Source organism: Pinus tabuliformis, chromosome X, assembly GCF_031772625.1.
Source record: "Pinus tabuliformis cultivar Carrire ecotype Pingquan chromosome X, CPIR1, whole genome shotgun sequence".
NCBI lineage: Eukaryota > Viridiplantae > Streptophyta > Pinopsida > Pinales > Pinaceae > Pinus > Pinus tabuliformis.
The window spans coordinates 605,485,287-605,492,566 of record NC_142308.1 but is presented as its reverse complement, the minus strand read 5'-3'; positions in this window follow the sequence as shown (position 1 = coordinate 605,492,566).

The following is a 7,280-nucleotide window of genomic DNA, read 5'->3' as shown; positions in this document are numbered from 1 at the left end:
AATTCTATTTTAAATTGGTTTTTAGAAATTCCAACAAATTCATACTTTGGATTGGGCTTTTTGGGAAGCTTTTGGGTAGATTTAAATTTGTATGTAGAATTTTTTAAAAGTTATTTTAAATTATTATTTGATGAAAAAATATTAAAGAAAATTATAATTGGTTAAAACTATTTAAGCCCCATGGAAGATCCATTATGGGCTGTCATTATATTACAAAAATATTAATAACTCAAATTACTATAATAACTCAAATATATATCTAATAATTTGTGTTATTAATAATTTGGTAAAAACTGATAACATTAAATACTGAATAATCCAGATCAATGGCAAGGAGAGCATGCAGCCTTAGCTGCTGCAGCAGCTACCAAAGCGAAACAGCATTCGTTGCGCCTTAGTGGCCCTTGCTGCTGAGGTCAGAATGGCAGAAAGAAGAAGGAGAGATCGCAGTTGCAGTTTTCGATAGGCAGATACTGCCCCAGATTGTAGTGGCCCTCAACGGCCTCTTGTTGCTGGGGTTTGAACAATATGGATCCACCGGGAGAGGAAGATCATCATCACACAGATCACCAACAAGATTCAGAAGTAACAGAAAAAGCCTTTACTTCCCTCATCTCTGCAATGGGTCCAGCAAAGAATAGACCGTCAATGTCAAAGTTCGTTAAAAGAATGGAAGAAATACCATAAATATCTCTCCCCCCAGCACTTCCAAGAAAAGCAACACTCTCTCTGGCAGAACGAGGGTTAGTAGGGCAGTTTACTGGGTTGTGGCCATCACCCAAGACTGTGCAAAAGTGGGTAGAAAGAAACTGGGCTACAACAATATCCGGGAAGATCTCAATCAGATTCTATGGTAGAGGGTACTACACCTTCCATTTCGAAACCAAAGAGGATTGCGATCTGATATTTAGGAACGGCCCATATTTTATGGATACAAGGGAACTGTATTTTAACAGATCGACACTGGACTTTGACCCAGAAATGGACGTCCCAAATGTTGTTCCAGTATGGGTGAGACTACTGCATCTACCTCTCCACTGCCAGGGAGATGATTCAGTTAAAGCAATAGGAAACGCAGTTGGGAAATACATAGATAGATGTGGGCCTGAAGAGAACATGCATGCATGCGCCCAAATCTGCGTGGAAGTAGATCTAGGCAAAGGCCTCCCTGAAGCAATCAAAATAAAAGTGGATCATTGGACGCATATACAATAGCTGGACTACGAGCAAATCCCTTTCAAATGCAAGGTATGTCATGAATATGGTCATTTTGCAAATAGATGTACAAAAAATAGAGAAAATGAAAATGAAAAGATTGAGGATCCGGAAAGTAAATGGGAACAAGTCAAACAAAAGAAGACAGCCACTAAACAACCAGCACAGCCCTCCTCTCAGCCCTCACATTCTGCTGAAGCCCACACTCTCTCGCCAAAAGTAAACTTAGATAGTCAAAACCCATTTGACCCTCTGCCCACATGAAACCCCCCATCTCTTGGAGCCACCAGATCTAGAACCCCACGCTCTCCAACACAGAGGTCCCCCCTTTCCCCCATAGACTCATTTCACCCCCCCCCCTAGTAGACAGGATATTAACCAGAAAGCAAGTGAAAGAAGCATACCCAAATGCAGAAAACCAAAAAAAAATTGGAAGAAAGACAAATAAAGAAGTAAGGGATGAAGCAGCAGCAAAAGAAATGGCCCTAGCAACACAAAAACCCATGGACACTTATCTAGGAAAAAGTATAGGAAACATGGAGAAAAGGCAGCACAAGGGGAAAGGAGTCATGCATCACCCAATAAGTAAATAATGATAATAGTCTCCTCGAACTATAGAGGAATGGGCTCACCTGTTAAGGAAAATGCAACAAGAGACATTTTGACAAATGAGAACCCAGATATCCTTCTGATCCAAGAGACAAACGTAAACAACCAAGAATCGGAAAATCTAGAAAAAAAAAGAGTTCACGCAATATGAAGGGGAAGCAATTCAAGCAACTGGAGCATCAAGAGGCATATGCACAATCTGGAAAAAAGCAAGATGGGAATTAATGGGGAAGAAAGCAGGGCAGCACTGGATTCTAACGGATCTGAGGAGGATCAACACAGAAGAGAAATACAGAGTGATAAACATATATGTCCCCAACCACTATAAGGAGAAAGAGCAATGTTGGGCAACAATAAAGGAAGTACTACAAGAAACTCAAGATGGAAAAATAATTTTAGGAGGAGACTTAAATTTGGTTAGAAGCACAAAAAAAAGTTTGGAGGAAACTTTCACGCAAAAGCATCCAGAAACTCTTGAAAAGAAATAATGGAATAGCATAGCCTTCTGGATATTCCTCCAAACAATGGAAAATATACATGGAATAACAAGGGAGTGGGTAAAAGTAACATAAAAGAAAGACTGGATAGAATACTGATCCAAGACAACATAGCAACATTGTACCACTCTATCAAATCCAAAATCATTTACACCATAGCCTCTAATCATAAACCTGTTGTAATAGCAATGGGCAAAATGGAAAACCAAGGCCCACTCCCGTTCAGGTACAACTCAATTTGGGATAGCAGCGCAGAAATCAACGAGGTAGTGAAAGTAGCATGGGCACTAAGAATATCAGGCTCACCACAATACATATGGGAGACAAAACTAAAAAAATGTAAGAATCAAGCTAAAGAGTGGGAAAGGGCAAATAAAAAAAAATGGACAGCTTGCAGGCGGAAAAAGAAAGTAAAGAAGAAAACATGCAAGACTACCTTAAAGAGAAAGAAATTTTCTCGAAGATATACAAAGAAAACAGGAAAGAGGAGGAAGAGGCAAGACTGAAATCTAGAAACCTCTGGCTTAACGTAGGGGATAAGAATACAACCTTTTTTTCATAACAACATGAAAGTCAGAAGCGCTAGAAATCAGATAGAAAAAATACAAGTGGAAAATCAAGAAATTAAAGGAGTGGAAGAAATAAAAAACGCAGCCCACAAGCACTTCAACAATTTACTGTCAGCAACGAAGGAACCAACTGAATATGAAGAAATTTTGTGGCATACAAAGAAGAAAATAAAAAAAGAACAAAACAAAGATATGTGTAAGGACCTCATAGAAGAAGAAATTGTGGAGGCCATTTGGAGCCTGCATCCGGACAAAGTGCCCAGGCATGATGGATTCACAATAGCCTTCTATAGAAATCATTAGAATACAATAAGAAAGGATTTCTTAAGAATGACAAAAAATGTTAAAAAAAAATGGGAGGCCACACAAGGTCATCCTATCTGGTTTTGGCTCTAAAGGAAACAAATCCATCCACCTTTGACAGGTTTAGGCCCATTTCTCTGTGCAATTCCTCCTACAAGATAATAACAAAAATAGTAGCAAACAGAATAAATAAAGTGTTGCACTTAATCATCTCAGAAAATCAAGGAGGGTTTGTCCCAAACAGACAAATCATTGACAATGTCATCATAGTACAGGACGTTGTCCACTCTAGTATCTTGAAGCAAGAAAAAGGTATGACAATCAAACTAGATATGGCAAACGCTTTCGATAGAGTCAGCCACTCATATTTATTGGTTGTACTTCAGAAACTCAGCTTCTCAAAAGAAATAATAGAAGTGATCAAAGAATGCATATCCACCCCTTGGATAGCCCCTCTCATCAATGGAAGACCCAGTGAATTTTTTCAAAGCACAAGAGGCCTCAAGCAAGGCTGCCTTCTATCACCATTTCTATATATAATAATGGCAGAAACTCTAAGTAGAGCATTGGAAACTCAGAGGAAAGAAAGAACAATCGCAGGATTGAGGATAGCAAAAGGAATAAGGACTATAAATCACTCCTTGTTTGCAAATGATACATTGTTGATGGGAGAAGCATCAGCAATAATAGCAAGAAGGTTCAAAAAAATAATGGATGCATTTCTACAGGTGTCAAGAGGACTTTTGAATAATACAAAATGCAGGATCTATGGGTGGAACATTCCTGCACAAACTATGCGAAGAATTTCCCAAATCATGGAAATCCTAGCACAAGAAAACTGGAGTCATTTCCTCTATCTAGGATTATCAATATCAAAAGAGATAATGAAGGCAGAAATACGGACAAAACAAATTGGGAAAATGCAAGACATGATAAAGAATTGGGGAATGATGTGGTTAAATATGGCTGGAAGGGTGATATTAATTAAGGCCCTCCTTGCTGCACTACCGATATATCAATATGCCCTAATCATGGCACCAGTCAATGCTCACAACCAGATGGAATTAATTCTAAGAAGTTTTCTTTGATAGGGAGGGAAGCAGGAAAACAAAAAATTTAGTCTGGTAAGGGGGGAACAAGTAGTGCTACCATACGAACAAGGAGGATTGTCTATTCGGCTGCCTCGGTTCATGAATGCAGCCCTGGGAATGAAAATTGTTTGGATGCTTAACAAATATCTAAATGGTTCCAAGGAGAATTTGTTGAATGGGAACATCCCAATAAGACAAAAAACCGAAGTATGGAAGCTAGTCAAAAGAGTCATTCCAATAATGGGCAGCCATATATCCAAAACTCCTAGGAATGGACAAAAAACCTCGATTTGGGAAGACAGAATCATGGGAAAAGACCCTTTATAGGATCACTCGGAAATGGAGGACATTCAAGAGTGGATGAGTGGGAAAGGCCTTAATACCTTACATTCAATCTCTCTATGGAATTAGAAGGAGTGGAAGGAATGGAAAAGGCCAACAATTCCAGCAAACATGGAAGGACAATGGAATAAACTCAAGTAGCATCTAAAGGGGGCAGCACCAATGCATACTGACGAGGAAGACAATTACCTCTAGGACCCAGGTAATGGGCAATATACAGTCAAATCTGGATACAAAATTCTTCAAGACCAAATCAATCAACAAGAATGGGAACCATGGAAAATAGCATGGAAATCGGAAAGTTTGCCTAAAATAAAAGTCTTCATTTGGACCTTATTAAAAGGAAAGATCCTGACTGGCGAAAATCTGGAAAAAAAAGAAAAAAAGAGGAATCCATGGGCCATCAAGATGCCCATTGTGCCAACAGGCAGAAGAAACCATTCAACACTTGTTTCAGGATTGTAAATTCTCAAGAGAATGCTAGGAGCAGCTCTTGAGCCCACTGGAAGTAAACATAGAATATGGTAAACCAATGTCGAAATTCCTCAATCTTCTGGAAAAGCCTACCCATATGCTGCAAAGAAGAAAACACAATTATAAGAATCTGGAAATGTATCCCAACAATCCTATGCTGGCAAATTTGGTTGACCCGGAACAGGTGCATCTTTAAAAACCAAAACCCCAGAATTGGAAAAACATTATCAAAAGCATGGGGATTAACGTCAGAAATATTCAATGAAAAAGGAACTGCTCCAACGAACTATATCATCCTTCAACAAGAAGAAATAGAATGGCTTAACAAAGCCATAATAGACAACAATGGTAAAAAGGGACAGAGAAAAGAAAGGTCAGGGGAAAACTGGAAGTTGAGAATGAATGAGGAAGAAATTGAAAGCTGGAAAAGACAACAAAATAGAATTTGTTTGCAATTTAATGGAGCCTCCAAGAATAATCTCGGAAAGGTAGAAGCAGGCGGGATAATTTTTTACCTAAGTGGGAAAAAAATGTCACATATGAATGGGGATTGGGACAAATATCAAATAATAAGGCCGAAGTTTATAGCTTATTCTTGGGGACAAAAATAATTAAAAAAAGAGGAATTCAAAATCCAATAATCCTGGGAGATTCAACCATCATAATTGAGACAATAACCTGAGCCAAAAGTCCAAGCAATGAGTATATGAGAAGAATTATCAAAAGAATAAGAAGGAATTTAGAAGCGTCTGGTATCGTAACTTTTAAACATATAATGAGGTGCCACAATCAACAAGCAGATTTCTATGCAAATCAAGCAGTGGAGAGGAATGAAGGAAAAAGTTCGGGAAAATAATAAGGAATATCACCACTCTGTGCCTTAAGATCAAAATGAATTTGAGAATATTAATGCATTGGGGAAAAAATGGACAGAGCAGGACAAATTATGGAAAAAATAAAAAAACAAAAAACTCAGAAAATCAAAAAACAAACAACCAAAAGATATCTCAGAAAATCATGGAAAGACAAAAGGAAAAGCGAGGAAAAAATGAGGAAAAAACAAGCATTGGCAGAAACAACAATATAAATCAACAAGACTATGAGCAAGCAAAAAAATGCCCAGAAGGAAAGTGGGCTATAGAAGGGAAAAGCGAAAAAAAATTAGCACACAACTCCAACGAATAGGGAGTCAAGTATGGAGTTAAGCTGTCCGATCAGAAGCACCCTCACAATAAAGTAGCCAGTAGGGAGGAGCAATCTACAGGCCAGTGATTCCCCAAGGAGCCCTCAGGTCTTCACGCAGGAAGCTCAACTCATTGGAAATCAAGAGCACTAGCTCTCTGCACAACAATTAAGCAGGCCCCCGCGTGGATTGAAGACCAGCAACATTCTTGTTTCCTTACAAACTCTTCTGAGCACTCTGTACATCGATTTCCAGCTCCAGCATTTCAGGTGGCGGCTATTGGCAAAGAATCTCAACGCTCAAGGCTTGGGACTAGCCAACACCCCTCCGCAGTGCCTCCAGGCTACCTCACGCAGTTCAGAAAGTTTGATCAGCCCCCTCTCATCTCCCAGCTAAACCCTCCCCCCTCTGCGCATCGTTCTTCAGCCCCTGCGATTTTGTTGGCAGCCAATCCTTCAGCTGCTGCGATTCTCCCCAGCCCTATGCTCATATGCGATTCCACATCCACACTGCCAGCTGCTCACCCGTCCTCCGCTGAATTTACCTCAACTCTTCCAGTCTATAACGCAGAGCATCATATTCCTTTCTCCCCTCCTCTCATATGCAGGGCCTTCAAAAATAAATAAATAATAAAAATAAAAATAAAAATTCTCTCTCAGAGGCTTTATCCACAGCACATAAAAAAGTCCTCAATAGAGCCCACCAGAACGAAGCAAGGATGGAGCAAGGAAGTGCATGTAGCTACAACAATGCAAAAGGAAAAAGTAGTCAGATGGAATCTCACCAAATTGAGAAGGCAGCTAGGAATGATGCATGCAAAGGAAACAAAGTTGTGATAAATTGGCTGCAACAGTCTCTTAAAGACTTAAGAAATGAGATGAGAATGGAGTCTAGCAGACATAAGCAAAATATAGCTGCACAATTCCACGAGATAAAGGAACTGAAAATCAAGTGCAAGAAGCTACATGAGGCAGTAAAATACTATGGGAGCAACAAC